The sequence below is a fragment of the Dendrobates tinctorius genome, unplaced genomic scaffold (genome assembly GCF_039654945.1).
Source record: "Dendrobates tinctorius isolate UK_male_01 unplaced genomic scaffold, ASM3965494v1 ptg000023l, whole genome shotgun sequence".
Lineage (NCBI taxonomy): Eukaryota > Metazoa > Chordata > Amphibia > Anura > Dendrobatidae > Dendrobates > Dendrobates tinctorius.
The window spans coordinates 301,878-321,149 of record NW_027361691.1 but is presented as its reverse complement, the minus strand read 5'-3'; the positions used below and the strand labels follow the sequence as shown (position 1 = coordinate 321,149).

The 19,272-nt window shown below is 40.2% G+C and overlaps 1 protein-coding gene across 6 annotated transcripts in view; it reads left to right on the top strand.

The window, feature by feature from the left end:
* LOC141084475 (teneurin-4-like) overlaps positions 1-19,272 on the top strand; it is a 1,565,389-nt gene that overhangs the window by 1,256,478 nt on the left and 289,639 nt on the right. The gene's annotated exons all lie outside the window — the stretch shown is intronic.

Here is a 19,272-nt window from a genome sequence, read left to right as displayed (position 1 = left end):
TTGTACATAGGAGCAGTATTATAGTAGTTATATTCTTGTACATGGGGCAGTATTATAGTAGTTGTATACTTGTACATAGGAGCAGTATTATAGTAGTTATATTCTTGTACATAGGGGCAGTATTATAGTAGTTATATTGTTCCATATAAAAAGCAGTATTATAGTAGTTATATTCTTGTACATAGGGGCAGTATTATAGTAGTTATATTCTTTTACATAGGAACAGTATTATAGTAGTTATATTCTTGTACATAGGGGGCAGTAATATAGTAGTTATATTCTTGTACATAGGAGCAGTATTATAGTAGTTATATTTTTGTACATAGGGGCAGTATTACAGTAGTTATATTCTTGTACATAGGAGCAGTATTATAGTAGTTATATTCCTGTACATAGGAGCAGTATTATAGTAGTTATATTCTTGTACATAGGGGCAGTATTATAGTAGTTATATTCTTTTACATAGGGGCAGTATTATAGTAGTTATTTTCTTTTACATAGGGGACAGCATTATAGTAGTTATATTCCTGTACATAGGGGCAGCATTATAGTAGTTATATTCTTGTACATAGGGGCAGTATTATAGTAGTTATATTCTTGTACATAGGAGCAGTATTATAGTAGTTATATTCTTGTACATAGGGGCAGTATTATAGTAGTTATATTCTTGTACATAGGGAGCAGTGTTATAGTAGTTATATTCTTGTACATAGGGGCAGTATTATAGTAGTTATATTCTTGTACATAGGGAGCAGTATTATAGTAGTTATATTCTTGTACATAGGGGCAGTATTGTAGTAGTTATATTCTTGTACATAGGGGCGGTATTATTGCAATTGTATTATTTATTATTATAGCTCCAGTTATTCCATTGCGCTTTACATGTGAAAAGGGGTGTACATAATAAAAGACAAGTACTATAATCTTGAACAAAATGAGTCAGCGGCTTGGACAGGAGGAGAGCGGACTCTTTTCTATTATTATAGCAGTTACAATCAGTAGAAATTAACAAATCAATACGATGCAAATTTAAATTGTCTTGAATATAAGGAAATTTGCTGTACCTGGTAAATTTGAACATTTTTTTGTTCAATTTGCAGAAATCACCAACAGAAAAAAAATTGCTGCTATTTTACACAAAATGGAAGAGTGCATAATTTGGGGAAAGCTCTCATGACCTCAGGTGCGATTTTGTAGCCTTACCCATAATGCCTTGCAACTATCACATGGTATAGCACAGCCAATCAGGAAAGCTTATCCTAGCCTGTATTAAAGCAGAGGCAGGGAATGCAGCAGTCATTGTGCGATGATACTGGATAGTGAGAGGATGACACGGCTTATCATTAGAGATAGGTAGCAAAAGCCACAAAAAAACTGTATAAGCATTACTTGCCATCTTTTTATCCATAGCAATAAATGTTGAGGTCACAATGGCATTGCTAAGGCTGTCTTAGATTTAAAGGGGTTGTGATGAACGGCGGACCGCTGTCGCCAAATTGCGACAGACAGTGGACCCTGTGCCACCAATATGTCACGATCCCACCACCGACGCGGGTTTGTCAGCGGACGGAGGGACGCGACGCACTGCCGGCACACGGCTATCACAGGTACAGTGGGGGCTTATCTTAGTTATCCCACCACCGGCACCACGTGACAAAAATACAGCAAGCTAATCTTGCTCTAACAATTTACCGCAGGGGGGGTTATTTTGGATGCCCCACCACTGCTAACAACCTTCCAAGAACTGCGGGGATTTTTGTTTATCCCACTTTCTCAGTTCCACTTTGGAACTCGCAGCTCTCCGGCGCCCCCCTTACCCTCAGGTCAGTCAGGGAACTGCACCTAGGATAAGTAGTCGCCGGATGGGCTGCTTGTTGTGTACGGGCATTTAGACTACTGCAGTAAGGGAATTATCAATGCTGTGGCCGCAGCCCCTCATTCAGCATGTAAGACCCGTCTGTACTGCCAACTAGCCTAACCCACCGCACACACCATGCTGCCACCAGCCACGCTTTACTTAATCACAGAGTTAATTAAGAGGGTCCGTGACAAGCCCCAAATTAGTAGCAATTATCTAAAAAAGGCGCATAGTTCATTTCTTAGAGCATGGAGGCAAACTAATAGATTTTTTCATTTATTCCCAAAGTGGGCAATGATTACATAAAAATTGTTATAAAGTTGAGACATTACATATGTACAAATACAAATATAAAGCAAAGTGGATGAAAGAACAGAAAGTAACACTCACATGTGCGTAGTTGGTATTAGGCAGACCATGTGGCTGGGGGAGGGGCGCTTAACCAAACGTCCCCACTCATCGGCACATCTCTCTGGCATGAGGACTTCAGCTGAACTGAGCTCATTGTCCCCTCGCATCCCTTATGGTCTAGGCTGTGTGACCTCAGCAAAAGGGGCCGGCTGGGGAGGTTCCACTCCCCTTCTCTCTAAGTTGAAACTTTACTAAAAACTTATACTAACTATATCAGGACGAGAAAAGCTCGTATAACCACCCGTAGGGTACCATTGTTTGTAATTTACCGAATAGAATGAAACAACTCCAAGCATGCCATACTTAGGACACTCCATTTGGGAGCAATCCATATCTCAGTTTCTGGAAGTCAGAGAATCGTGAAACTTAGGGATTTAGAAAGCTCTCTTCATTGCCTACACAGTGATATGATTATTATATCTCGACGGTATATGGTTTTTGCGATACAGTCTCTTTAATATCACCTATAGCTAGATTGGCCCCGTGGTTTCAGACAAAGGGACATCCTTTCCACTTAGCCGTGCAGGTATGGGGGAAGGAGAGGGCTTTGAAAGGAAATGGATGGTTTCAGGTTTCACAGAGCTGCACACAGGAAGACACTGGTGTGTGTGTTGTGGGGGAAGAGAGGGGTTGCAGCTACATGACAGGCTCGTCTCCTCAGTGTGTAGCAATGGGAGATTCTAGAAAGTTCTGCAAAATCATATCTTACATTACAGGGGTATTCCCATCTCAAAGATCTTATTCCAATATGAAGTAGGTGTAATATTAATAACAATAGCAAATAGCTCCAATTACAAATGTAGTAGTACAGTTTTTCTGGTTCGCTATGTCTCTTTCCTTATGTGCAGGCATTGCAGGACCTTAGGTATCCATGGTTAGGACCAATAGCAAGTAACTGTCACATTACCAGTGGATGAAACCATGGACACCTAAGGTCCTGCAATGTCTGCACACAAGGAAAGAAACATAGTGAATGTGAATCTGAGAACTTTTCTCATTGGAAGTATTTGCTAATATTATTATTATAATTGCACCTACTACATACTGTTATAGGATCTTGGAAATGAGAATACCTCTTTAAGGAGCTTGAAAGTAGTTGGATACAGTCCTAGGAAGCCTCAGAGTGTTGCACGTAGTTTCGGGCCAATCTGAAGAATTGCAGAGCTGTAATTTGGAGCAAATAGATTCCATTGATTCGATGCTGGCTCATCCCTAATATTCTTGTAGGAAGGAAACAATATTACAGAAAATATAAATAGAAGGAGAAGGACGCTTTTAATCATACAAATAAATCATTTGTTTTTCGCGATTCTCTCTAGACATTTTATTCACGATTTTTACAAATGAATGATGCCGCTGTGAATTTCTCCTCGTCAGGTGTGCAGAAACAAGAAACCCGCTCGTCTCTGACTTTTCTCTGTAGTGTGATCAGATAGATCCAAATCTCCCCAGAAAAACATTGTGAGGGAAGCTGATATCACTCGTGTTACTGATCTCTGTGCCGGTACATCATAAAGTGAGAAGAACACAGGGCCTGTCAGCGATGCTAGCAAATGTCGGCATATTGTGTGATGCGCGGTAACAGATGGAGCGCGGCTCCGGATGAGAGCATGAAAGTGCGCTGTATATATATATATATGTACACGTATACAATGAGGTCAGCGGAGGCCTGCGCTGTGCCTCGCCATGAAAGGTCAATGTATCTTCCTACCTTGCAGATACATTTCATCAGAAGCCTCCCTGGAATCTATTCATGAGGACACAATAGCGATCTCCTCGCAGGGAGGACGCCCAGGACCACGCAATGAAAAACGCCACGCTCTTTATCTGAAATCAGATTAATCCAGGTCAGGACAATGGCGCATTCACGTGTCCTGGAAACACAACCGAAAGAGGCAAAGGCAGAGCCGCCCTTCTCATATATACAGTGTACAGCTGGATGGAAGGTGTATACTGAGCGGTATTCAACATTAACCCCATATGGAGGCAGCAAAGGACACAGGCCTCCAACATTCACCTTCCCTGCCCAGGGACCGCCATTATCATCATTATCTATCTATAATCTATATCATAATAATAATCTTTTTATTTATCTAGCGCCAACATATTCCGCAGCGTTTTACAGTTCGCACACATTATCATCGCTGTTCCCGATGGGGCTCACAACCTACATTCCCTATCAGTATGTCTTTGGAGTGTGGGAGGAAACCGGAGAACCCGAAGGAAACCCACGCAAACACGGGGAGAACATACAAACTCCTTTCAGATGTTGTCCTTGGTGGGATTTGAACCCAGGACTCCAGCGCTGCACAATGCTAACCACCGAGCCACCGTGCCACCCTCTATCTATATATCTATCTATCCCATAATTATCTATTTTTCTTTCTATCCTCCTACCATACATTTTACTTAGTGGCCTTCACTACTTAAAGGGTTGTTCCCAGAATTGCATTATTTTTCCCACATCACACTCTATGCATACTTAGTGTTAGGCTAAGTGCACACGTACCGGAACTCTCGCGGAAATTACCGCGAGAGTTCCGGAATTCCATTCTGCGGGAAAATCGCATTTTAAATTCCCACGATTTTTCCACGGAAAAACTAGCATTTTGCAAGCGTAATTAGCTTGCAAAATGCTAGCGTTTTCCAAGCGAACTGTTGCATCGCTTGGGAACTGATTGACAGGTTGGTCACACTCGTCAAACATGTGTTTGACAAGTGTGACCAACTTTTTACTACTGAGGCCGCCAATGCAGCATTAGTAGTAAAAGATAAAATGTAAAAAATAATTTAAAAAAATAAAAAATGGTGTTATTCTTACCTTCCGACGTCCCGTGCAGCCTTCCTGCCCCTCTCCACGCTCCCGTTCCCAGTAATCCTTTGCGAAAATGCCCGCGATTACGTCCATTCTCGCGGGATCGCGACGTCTCGCGGTAATTCGCAATGACGTCGCGCGAATGACCGCGAGAATTCGCGATCCCGCGAGAACGGACGACATCGCGGGCATTTTCGCAAAGGATTACTGTGAACGAGAGTGTGGAGAGAGGCGGGAAGGCTGCGCGGGACGCCGGAAGGTAAGAATAACACCATTTTTTATTTTAAATTCTATTTTTTACAGGGATATGGTACCCAAAGCCCGGAGGACAGTCTCCTCTCCTCCGGACCGTGGGTACCATCCGCAATTGTTCTGCTTACTTTTCGCATGGTGGGCACAGCCACATGCAGGAAGTAAGCGGAACAATGCATTCCTATGGGTGCGGGATTGCCGCGATTCCGCAAAATTAATGAGCATGCTGCGGTTTTTACCGCGAAGCGATTCCACCGCGGTAAAAACCGCAGCATTAGCACAGCATTGCGGAATCCCATAGGAATGCATGGGATGCTTATTTTTCGCGTTTTCGCAGCAAAATCGCGCGGTTAAAACCGCAGCGGAAACGCGAAAAAAACGCCACGTGTGAACTCAGCCTTAATATACAGACTAAGCCATGTATACATTTTTTTTCTTGTGTCTTTATTTTTTCATCTGTATCAGTCCCTCCTTGCATCCAGCTTCCTATAGCAGAATGAGTGGTCCTATTCTTACCTGCTAAAACTACTTTTCCAAGAAGCACCCTGCTTCTCTGCAGGGCTGCAGACCCCTCGCTCCCTTTCCTCTGTGGTCCTGAGTATCCCTACCTTTCTGAGCTTTCTGGAAGCTAATCTAAGTATAGAGTGCACCTTATGCCCCTATGCACTCTCTGCTCCTATACGGTACCCTGCCTGACCGATTTTATCTTCTGCCATCTACATCAGTATAGTGCACAGGGGCTGGGAGGAGAAGTATACCGCAGAATGGACTGTATACTGTTAGATGAGGCTCTGTGTAGAGGCTTGAGAGCAGAGGCATACATAGAAACCATGGGGTCCCAGAGCAAAAGTCTTAATTAGCCTTCCCCCCTCCCCCCCAAAAAAAAAATATATATATATTTTGCGAGGTCACAGAAGAGCATACCCTACAACTTTGCATCCCTTACAAAGTAATTTTTCCCCAATAGAAGCTACTTAGCGTTCCCACACACTAATATACCCCTGACATGGCCCCCATAAAGTATGATACCAACTAATATGCCCCCAAAACACAGATACCCCAACACTGAATTCCTCCTCATTACTCTTCATACGCACAGTATGATGATCCTACAGTACCCCCCACAAAATATCATACCCCCACAGTGATCTCTACACAATTTGATGCCCCCCTAGCTCTTCATACAGTATAGTGGCCCCCACATAAACCTCCACACTGCACACATTCTAATGGCCAGCACTAGCACTCCAAATAATGGCCCGCAACATAGCCTTTCACATTTTTCTTATGTCTCGTCATCCCCCTTACGACCATTATAGCCGATATTCCGGCGTTCCGTTTACAGCCGCTCTCATGTTTCCGAATGATACGTATTTATAGCACGGATACATGTTATCCCGCCTGCCTTCCATCCCTTCAGATGTCACATAATATTTTTCTGGCCCTTGTAAAACAAACATTTTTCTTTCACTCTCACAAAAGAAGAAAAAACCTATCACGGGTGTTAGATCTTGACATGCACCAAACGGGCTTTTTAGCGTGACGATTAATTTCACTCTATCTACGGGTCTGACTTTTCGACGCGTTTGACAGCTTAACTAGCTTGTTTGTGGCTGTTCCCCCAGTTAGAAATTCACGTTGTAACTGTCATTTTCTTTTATTATTATTTTTAGATTTCTGCTCATTCAAAACGCGGAAATCAGTGTGTTTGCTAGACCCCCACTCCGACAGCTCGTATTTATGAAGGGGTCTAATTTCTTTAAAAACAAAAAAGGATAACTTTAGCCTGGAATAAATTTATTTGCATTTTGCAGTGAGAAATAAGTATTTGATCCCTCTGGCAAACAAGACTTAATAATTGGTGGCAAAACCCTTGTTGGCAAGCACAGCAGCCAGATGTCATTTGTAGTTGATGATGAGGTTTGCGCACATGTCAGGAGGAATATTGCTCCACTCCTCTTTGCAGATCATCTCTAAATCATTAAGATTTTGAGGCTGTCACTAGGCAACTCGGAGCTTCAACTCCCTCCATAAGTTTTCTATAGGATTAAGGTCTGGAGACTGGCTAGGCCACTCTATGATGACCTTAATGTGATTCTTTTTGAGCCGCTCCTTTGTTGCCTTGACTGTATGTTTTGGGTCATTGTCCTGGTGGAGGGAAGGAGGTTGTCACTCAGGATTTTACGGTACATGGCTCCATCCATTCTCCCATTGATGTGGTGAAGTAGTCCTGTGCGCTTATCAGAGAAATACCCTCAAAATGTAATGTTTCCACCTCCATGCTTGACAGTGGGGACGGTGTTCTTTGGGTCATAGGCAGCATTTCTCTTCCTTCAAACATGGCAAGTTGAGTTAATGCCAAATACCTCATTTTTTGTCTCATCTGACCACAGCACCTTCTCCCAATCACTCACTGAATCATCCAGGTGTTCATTGGCATACTTCAGACGGGCCTGCACATGTGCCTTCGTGAGCAGGGGGACCTTGCGGGCACTGAAGGATTTTAAACCTTTACGGTGTAATGTGTTACCAATGGTTTTCTTGATGACAGTGGTCCCAGCTGCTTTGAGATCATTAACAAGTTCCCCATGTAGTTTTAGGCTGACCTCTCACCTTCCTCATGATCAAGGACACCCCACGAGGTGAGATTTATATTGGTGGCCCAGATCGATGTCGATTGACAGTCAGTTTGTATTTCTTACATTTTCTTAGTATTGTACCAACAGTTGTCTAATTCTCACCCAGCGTCTTATTTATGGTTTTGTAGCCCATTCCAGCTTTGTGCAAGTCTATGATTTTGTCCCTGACATCCTTAGATAGCTCTTTGGTCTTGCCCATGTTGTAGAGGTTAGAGTCTGACTGATTAAGGTGACTATGTAAGACAGCTGTCTTTAATGCAGGGAACAAATTGATTAGGAGCGTCTATCTGGTTTGTAGGAGCCAGAACTCTTAATGGTTGGTAGGGGATCAAATACTTTGTATTTTGATGGTGCAATCTAATATTATTGTGTGTGATTATTACTGATGTGCCATATGGTTAGTTTAGGGTTGACTATAATTCTATTATGACTTATAGATCAGTTTTATTAGGCCTTGTGGTTTTGTAAATGTTGATATGATTTTTTTTGCTTGTTTTGTATGAATAGAATTCATATTATTTTTAAGTGATCCCCATTTTTGCATATGTTCTTCTTTTTCTTGGCAAAAATTTCAAGTAGTTGCTATCCTCAACTTTAATGTTGAGTTATAATTTGAAGCTCCTGGACTCCAATGCAAAATCTGTAACTGTGGCACTACCCATCATGTGCCATTTGTAATACCGATGTCTTCTTTTGTGGCTGAGGGGTCTTTTCGCTCCACGAGTCTCCGAGTTCCAAGTACCAACTGTTATTTCTGCACCCCCACCCATTAATCTAATGTGTGCTTGGAAAAAGTCCCGATTGATGGTTTTTACTCCATTGTTTAAGTGCTTTACTTACCCATTATCTCTTGCTTCCTCTTCCACTATGGTGCTTTAAAGGACTTTGGGCACCTGGACAAAGTCATATGAACCATAGTGTAATGCTGGTGGGTATGGATCCACTGCACCACGGGTTGGAGGGGCATAACTAAGTGACTACTTGGTCTTCATTAGAGCCTCTGATGGTAAGGATAGGCTTGACCACAGGTAGTCACCAGGTACCACTCCGGGACAGTCCCCAGGTCTGCAGTAGTTGACCAGAGGGTCAGAGACACGGGTATGAGGTACAGGAGGGCGAAGGCATAGATGCAGTCAGACAGTCTAGGGACAGGGCAGGCAGGACAAGATCAGAGTACAAAACCGAGGTCAGGAGTGGAGAGGTCAGACATGCAAGTTGGGTTGACTGCGAGAGAATCAATACAAACAAGTGCATAAATAGGCAACTAGCAGACGAGCTAACTAGGAACCAATGTTCAGGCAAGGAGTGGTGGGAGCAGCTGCCTAATAAACTCCCTGCTGCCTAGGGATAGGCTGGAGAAGTTGAACCCTGCAGGACACAGCAGGATTAAGTTCCTGCAAGATCTGGCCGCACCTCTCTATAGCCAGTTGAAGACTTTATAGATATGCAGCAGAGTTTGGAAGTGCTGCATGAGGACTCAGCACAGCAGCCTGACACAGGGGCAGCAGAGCGGCAAACACAGTGAGGGGGGCGGAGCTGAGAAGGCGTGAGAGTCGCCGGCGTGACACACACAGTTATCCCAAGCAGCTGCTATAGGACCCCTGTAGTGACGGAATCAAATCCAGGTTGGTCGCAAGCCCAATTTGTGCTTGAGACTTTGTTGCATTGCAAATCTGTGCTGGGCTGTAGAGCAAACTTACATGTGATATGCAGAAAGAGGAGAATATTTGATTCTTTTTATGCAATTATTGCAAAAAAAATTCACATATTTTACTTTTTTTTTCCAAGTCATGAGATAACATTTGAACACATTACATAGGATTTCAGGATTTATTTTCCATAACATGCAAATGTCCAATTAGCTCGTTTAATAAGACATGTTAGGCTGGATGTTGAGCTCCTATGGTGTACTGGAGATGCAAAGAAAATGGGGGAAAATGAATGTTAGATGAGTGTTAGTGTCAAGCAGCTGCTGCAAGCCGCCTCATTTTTATCATTGTCATGGGATCACTCAAATTCCTTTCACTTCATTGGTACATCATCTTCAAAGTTGAGCAAATAATTCAACAAAGAGACACTAATATAAAATTATATCTTATCGGTTTAATTATTATTGCGAACCCCAACCCCACTTCCTCAATTTCTACAAAATTTAATCTCAGTTCTGTGAAAATTAATTTTCTGGATAAGTTTAATGCACCACGGCTGGTCTGGCTGCACAATGCCAGGAGTCATGTCTCTGGAAAATATGGTGAATATATTTCGCCTCCTCCGAGATGTTTCAACGCAAAGAGTGTGGGGGGGGGGAGAATAAGAGTTATTGCCGTCTTAAAGCAGGATCTTGCAATAACTCTGTAGACCGCTGGCTCGGGGCCATTGGAGGATTCAATTCATTCTGAATAGGCTAACTTCTTAAAGTGCCGTGCAAGTTAATGGCTTTCCGTTTTTCAAATTTAAGGGAAATCTATACCGCTTCCGTTTTTTATGGCTTATTATGATTGGATAATCAAACATAGCTATTATATCCAGCAAGAAAAAAAAAATGAGCTCAAGAGATAGCAAACAGTGACAATATAAGCAAATTGCCGGTGACAATTGAATACAAATATAAACCGCCGAAAAAATAATGTCTTCATTTCTATTCTGTGTTTTTTTTTGTTGTTGTTTTTTGTTGTTTTTTTGTTTTTTTTTTGCTGTATGCTATCAGTCCGTCTGTTGTTTCTCCGGGAAATAGGCCTGTTTGTTTTGCCGTTCAATCTTCTCGCCTCCCTTCGTGCCGAGTTTTATGATAATAGTTCCCTCAATGGGTAGAACAATGAGCTCCTTTAGAATTTGCTCGGATTCGTGGAGTTTTTGACACCGTTATGCACGCGCAATTAACTTCTGAGCTAAGAATTGTAAAAAGCCTATTTTAATTTTCTACAAGGGATTTGTGGAAATAGCGCAGCGCCAGGAGGATACGGGGTTTCTGTCTTCATTTCTACGGGGAAATAAACATTTTTTAAGTAAGTTCAAAGTAATCGGAGCCATTAAACAAATGGGATTCTTGGCAGAGGTTGGGTAATTTTTGTGTTCTTTTTTTTTTGTTTTTCAGCTTTGGGAATGTTTTTTGTTGTAGCCAAAAGTAAAAATAGGTAGAATAAGATTGGGTCTGGGATGGAGCGGTGTTAGGATGATTTTTATCTTGACTTTCTTTGAAAGATTTGACCTTTAAAGTCAAGATCCAAGTCAATCTTGACTTTTCGATGTTGACTTGACTTTAAGTCAAGATCTTTGACTCTTGACTTTCCCATAAAAAGAGTAGAATTCCTAAAAGTGGTAAGTAATTTCGAGTTAACACTTTTCAAAACACTTCGACCAATCAGCTTTGGGTTTTTGTCTCGGAATCTCCAGCAAACACTTGATTTTTCCCATCCAGATGAACGCCTGTCTTCAATACAATTCTAAGAACAGATCAAATCCATCGAATCATATAGAGTGTCTCTCCATTCTTGATCATGAATCAGAGTCCCAAATGGGACCTCTTCTCTAGGATATCTTCTCCTGAGGCAACCTCTTTAGGATGGAAGTTAATAATAATAAATTTTATTTCTATAGCGCCGACATATTCCGCAGTACTTTAAATTCCAGAGGGGATTTGTACAGGCAATAGACATTACAGCATAACAATAATCACATAGATTATAACAAATACCAAGAGGAATGAGGGCCCTGCTCGCAAGCTTACAGTCGATGAGGAAAGAGGTGGACACGAAAGGTGGGTGGTAACAGTTGCCCTGATTGTATGGACCAGCCATAATGTTAAGTGTGTAACAGTACAGACACAGAGGGCTAATGGATGCATAAAGCATGTGGGAACATGATGCGGGGAACCTGGTTATGGTAAAACTTTTGGCTGTGCCACACAGGGATAGATTAGGTTAATGTGTTGAGGCGATAGGCCAGTCTGAATAAATGTATTTTCAGGGCACGCTTAAAATTGTGGGGATTGGGGACTAATCGTATTGACCTGGGAAGTGCATTCCAAAGAATTGGCGCAGCACGTGTAAAGTCTTGGAGACGGGAGTGGAAGGTTCTGATTATTGAGGATGTTAACCTCAGGTCATCAGCAGAACGGAGGGCATGGGTAGGGTGGTATACTGAAACAAGGGAGGAGATGTAGGGTGGTGCTGAGCCATGGAGGGCTTTGTGGGTGAGGGTAATAAGTTTATACTGAATTCTGGAGTGGATGGGTAGCCAGTGTAATGACTGGCACAAGGTAGAGGCATCGGTGTAACGATTGGTGAGGAATATGATCCTATCTGCAGCATTCAAGACAGATTGGAGAGGGGAGAGTTTTGTAAGAGGGAGACCGATTAGAAGAGAGTTACAATAGTCGAGACGAGAATGAATAAGAGAAACAGTAAGAGTTTTTGCAGAGTCAAAAGTAAGAAAAGGTCGAATTCTAGAAATGTTTTTGAGGTGCAGATGACAAGAGCGAGCCAGTTATCAGAAAAGGGAAAATTCAACCATTTTGGTCATCAGAAAAGGGAAAATTCAACCATTTTGGCCCATCATTTTAATTTATTCCAGATTACGGTACTTCTTTTCTGAAACGGCTTTGATTAGAAAGACCCCTATGACAAATGATTGATTCCACAGTCACCTCCAAATTGTATTTTCTATTGCCTCACTTTTGGGTAATAGAAATGTGTCAATGACCCTTGAACAAAGGAGTCAGGCTTTTCAAAAATAACTCAATATGTAAAAAACGTGACCCCAAAAATGTCACCCTAATGTTTCTATTATTTAATAAATATCCAGTTGTCAATTTTTGGGTGGCCAGGAGGTAGTGAAAGTTTGTTATTACTTCAAACTACTGGAGGATCTTCTGTTGATCTGGTGGACCACCATATTAGGAGAAACCAATATTGTCTTGATGGAAGTATATTTTAGAGTTGGACAAGTCTCCCGAAATTCAATTTAGGCAGATTAACAGATGAAGTTGGCTGGAGAGGGGATCTAAAAATCTTATGGTCAAAACTTCTCGGCCATGTAGCACCACCACTAGTTCTACAATTGGCTCTTCTATCTTTTCTCTTCCTTCCGGCTGGATCTTCCTTTCACTTGACCTCACTTTGTCACGTGGGATGTATTGAACGTCATTGATGTGACTGCGTGGGACCTAGTAAATGGAAGATCCAGCCAGAAAAAGAAGATAGTAGAGTTGATTGTATGACCGGTAGCAGAACAGGTAAATGGAGAATCAAGATGTGACTTTAAGAACTTTTTTTTTACTGAATTTACCCAAAGCAATGTACAAAAAAGCTTGGATTCTGGTGAAACCATTTTTTTTTAATTCACCTTGAATCGATTCACATTTCTGTAGTATATACTCTAAGTTCTGATATCGCCCACATTTATGCTGTCTCAAGCCACATTTCGAGACTCATAACTTTGGAATCCTCTCACTAAATTTCACCACCACTTCTTAGTTGACGTGACCATCTTCCACCAGTTTCCAGATCACACTACAAAGCATTTAACTAAAGCATTAACCATTTGCCTCTTTACAATGAAACCTGAGCTAGCCATGAGTCTGTAATAACAGTACATGTCTGGGTTGGGGTCTAGACACAGACACACAAGAAATATCTCTATTCGGACACTTTTTGAAAAATATCTAAAGCTAAAGACTTTTTTTTTAGTAGACACTAAGGGTTGTCTCCTAAGAGTAAGCCATTTATTGAGAGAGGTCAGCCTTCTAGTATGATATATGCAGGGCATAACTATAGGGGGTGGAGAGGGAGTAGTTTCACCAAGAATCTGGCCCAACAGGAGGTTAATAGCCCTTCTGACAGATAAAAAGACTCCAGTATTACAAATAGTGGAAGGTAGATGAGGGACCCATATTTATGATTGGGGCCAAGGAGTTTCATATTTCATCCCTAAATATATGATACTGCTTCTAAATTCCAGATCTTCCTATGGGAACCCAAGATTTTTAGTTACTCTCCTGTTGGTCCTCCAATACATCAAGCAGGACTTTTCTACAAAGGTGAACAAGTGTCCATAGAAAATAACATAAACCCAATAAATTTGGTTAGTGCCCACAATACTTTGGAAATAAGACGCATAAGATAGGTTTTATTGTATAAAAACATTTGGGCCAGTTGGGATTTTTTTGCGCTACCTGATCACTAATAAAGCCTTGAGTTCCTTTACAAGTCTATTTCCCATATACAAGGTCTATCGAGCTGAGCTTTGATGAGGAGAGACCCAGAGCAGATGAAGAACCTGAGCAGCTGAGAGACGATCACCATATACAAAGGTTTAGTAATACTACATTTATTGGAAAGGCAGTAAAAATGAGCACATATAGTACAAAGCCGCGGAGAAGCACCTGGGTTGGTCATTATCATAAACGCAGGTTACAAAGTTACCACTTGTCGGCTGTAAAATATTTTATGAGATAATGAAAATATTCAATTTCTGAAGAAATGTTCTGAGTAAAATTGCAAGATAGAGAGCAGGACAACGTATAACATTATTCACAGAAATTGGAGGGAGGGAAAAGAGTTCAAATCTGATGAAGTGTCAAAAAGAACACAAGTAAATCAGAGTTCCTTAATAAGAAAGTTTAAACCCACCTGCAGTTAGGAGCAATGTTATATATCCCAAATAATATCAATACTACTTCCTATGCACAAGATATAACTATACAGCTATGAAAAGAAAAATAACTTCTACTATAATACTGCCCTTTATGTACAAGAATATAGCTACTATAATACTGCCCCTATGTACAAGAATATAACTACTATAATACTGCCCCCTATGTACAAGAATATAACTACTATAATACTGCTCCTATGTACAAGAATATAACTACTATAATACTGTCCCCTATGTACAAGAATATAACTACTATAATACTGCCCCCTATGTAAAAGAATATAACTACTATAATACTGCTCCTATGTACAAGAATATAACTACTATAATACTGCTCCTATGTACAAGAATATAACTACTATAATACTACCTCTATGTACAAGAATATAACTACTATAATACTGCTCCTATGTACAAGAATATAACTACTATAATACTGCTCCTATGTACAAGAATATAACTACTATAATACTGCCCCCTATGTACAAGAATATAACTACTGTAATACTGCTCCTATGTACAAGAATATAACTACTATAATACTGCTCCCTATGTACAAGAATATAACTACTATAATACTGCCCCTATGTACAAGAATATAACTACTATAATACTGCTCCTATGTACAAGAATATAACTACTATAATACTGCTCCTATGTACAAGAATATAACTACTATAATACTGCCCCTATGTACAAGAATATAACTACTATAATACTGCTCCTATGTACAAGAATATAACTACTATAATACTGCTCCCTATGTACAAGAATATAACTACTATAATACTGCCCCTATGTACAAGAATATAACTACTATAATACTGCTCCTATGTACAAGAATATAACTACTATAATACTGCCCCTATGTACAAGAATATAACTACTATAATACTGCTCCTATGTACAAGAATATAACTACTATAATACTGCCCCTATGTACAAGAATATAACTACTATAATACTGCTCCTATGTACAAGAATATAACTACTATAATACTGCTCCTATGTACAAGAATATAACTACTATAATACTGCTCCCTATGTACAAGAATATAACTACTATAATACTGCCCCTATGTACAAGAATATAACTACTATAATACTGCTCCTATGTACAAGAATATAACTACTATAATACTGCCCCTATGTACAAGAATATAACCACTATAATACTGCTCCTATGTACAAGAATATAACTACTATAATACTGCTCCCTATGTACAAGAATATAACTACTATAATACTGCCCCTATGTACAAGAATATAACTACTATAATACTGCTCCTATGTACAAGAATATAACTACTATAATACTGCCCCTGTGTACAAGAATATAACTACTATAATACTGCTCCTATGTACAAGAATATAACTACTAGAATACTGCCTCCTATATACAAGAATATAACTACTATAATACTGCTCCTATATACAAGAATATAACTACTATAATACTGCTCCTATGTACAAGAATATAACTACTATAATACTGCTCCTATGTACAAGAATATAACTACTATAATACTGCCTCCTATATACAAGAATATCACTACTATAATACTGCCCCTATGTACAAGAATAGAACTACTATAATACTACTCCTATGTACAAGAATATAACTACTATAATACTGCTCCTATGTGCAAGAATATAACTTCTATAATACTGCCCCCTATGTACAAGAATATAACTACTATAATACTGCTCCTATGTACAAGAATATAACTACTATAATACTGTCCCCTATGTACAAGAATATACCTACTATAATACTGCTCCTATGTACAAGAATATAACTTCTATAATACTGCCCCCCTATGTACAAGAATATAACTACTAGAATACTGCCCCTATGTACAAGAATATAACTACTATAATACTGCTCCTATGTACAAGAATATAACTTCTATAATACTGCCCCCTATGTACAAGAATATAACTACTATAATACTGCTCCTATGTATAAGAATATAACTACTATAATACTGCCCCCTATGTACAAGAATATAATTACTATAATACTGCCCCTATGTACAAGAATATAACTAACATAATACTGCCCCCTATGTACAAGAATATAACTACTATAATACTGCCCCTATATATAAGAATATAACTACTATAATACTGCTCCTATGTACAAGAAAATAACTACTATAATACTGCCCCCTATGTACAAGAATATAATTACTATAATACTGCCCCTATGTACAAGAATATAACTAACATAATACTGCCCCCTATGTACAAGAATATAACTACTATAATACTGCCCCTATATACAAGAATATAACTACTATAATACTGCCCCCTATGTACAAGAATATAACTACTATAATACTGCCCCTATATACAAGACTATAACTACTATAATACTGTCCCTATATACAAGAATATAACTACTATAATACTGCCCCCTATGTACAAGAATATAACTAGTATAATACTGGTCCTATGTACAAGAATATAACTACTATAATACTGCTCCTATGTACAAGAATATAACTACTATAATACTGGTCCTATGTACAAGAATATAACTACTATAATACTGCCCCCTATGTACAAGAATATAACTACTATAATACTGCTCCTATGTACAAGAATATAACTACTATAATACTGCCTCTATGTACAAGAATATAACTACTATAATACTGCCCCTATGTACAAGAATATAACTACTATAATACTGCTCCTATGTACAAGAATATAACTACTATAATACTGCCTCTATGTACAAGAATATAACTACTATAATACTGCCCCTATGTACAAGAATATAACTACTATAATACTGCCCCCTATGTACAAGAATATAACTACTATAATACTGCTCCTATGTACAAGAATATAACTACTATAATACTGCCTCTATGTACAAGAATATAACTACTATAATACTGCCCCTATGTACAAGAATATAACTACTATAATACTGCCCCTATGTACAAGAATATAACTACTATAATACTGCTCCTATGTACAAGAATATAACTACTATAATACTTCCCCTATGTATAAGCAGTTTTTCATCATGCCTTTAGTGCGGTGTCTTTCAGATGTACACTTGTACAGTATGTGCTCAGTCGGGTCTTCCTGTATCTTCAGCGTGTCCTGTGAGCCGGGGCGTATGCTGAAGATGGAAGCTCTGCAAAACAATGTAAACTCTAGTCCTCGCTGTAATAGTTTTCTGACCTCCTTCACCACCGTGAAAACTATTATGTTAACCGTGGAAAGTTTCTTCTAATATCATTCCATTACTGCATACTAATCAGGGCACAGACTCCAAGGAAACACAGAGAGAACCTGGAAATATATTCACCATCAACCAGAACCAAATGTGATTGTGAGGTTTAATTGCAAATGTAGAATTTAAGCAGAAACATCGCAGGTATGAAAGTGACAGGAGCAGAATGAGAAACATTTACAGAGTAATCCTTCCACCTAAATCTACCGAAATTCTGGTAAAGATTTGTAAATTCATTAATCACATCAAAATGACACTGACACTCGGGGTACAGGATAATGATATTGACACTCGGGGTACAGGATAATGATATTGACACTCGGGGTACAGGATAATGATATTGACACTCGGGGTACAGGATAATGATATTGACACTCGGGGTACAGGATAATGATATTGACACTCGGGGTACAGGATAATGACCCTGACACTCGGGGTACAGGATAATGACCCTGACACTGGGGGTACAGGATAATGACACTGACACTCGGGGTACAGGATAATGATATTGACACTCGGGGTACAGGATAATGATATTGACACTCGGGGTACAGGATAATGATATTGACACTCGGGGTACAGGATAATGACCCTGACACTCGGGGTACAGGATAATGACAGTGACACTGGGGGTACAGGATAATGACACTGACACTCGGGGTACAGGATAATGACACTGACACTCGGGGTACAGGATAATGACAGTGACACTCAGGGTACAGGATAATGACACTGACACTCGGGGTACAGGATAATGATATTGACACTCGGGGTACAGGATAATGATATTGACACTCGGGGTACAGGATAATGACCCTGACACTCGGGGTACAGGATAATGACAGTGACACTCGGGGTACAGGATAATGACAGTGACACTGGGGGTACAGGATAATGACACTGACACTCGGGGTACAGGATAATGACACTGACACTCGGGGTACAGGATAATGACAGTGACACTCAGGGTACAGGATAATGACACTGACACTCGGGGTACAGGACAATGACAGTGACACTCGGGGTACAGGATAATGACACTGACACACGGGGTACAGGATAATGACAGTGACACTCGGGGTACAGGATAATGACACTGACACTCGGGGTACAGGATAATGACGCTGACACTCGGGGTACAGGATAATGACACTGACGCTCGGGGTACAGGATGATGACACTGACACTCGGGGTACAGGATAATGACACTGACACTCGGGGTACAGGATAATGACACTGACACTTGGGGTACAGGATAATGACACTGACACTCGGGGTACAGGACAATGACACTGACACTCGGGGTACAGGATAATGACCCTGACACTCGGGGTACAGGATAATGACCCTGACACTCGGGGTACAGGACAATGACACTGACACTCGGGGT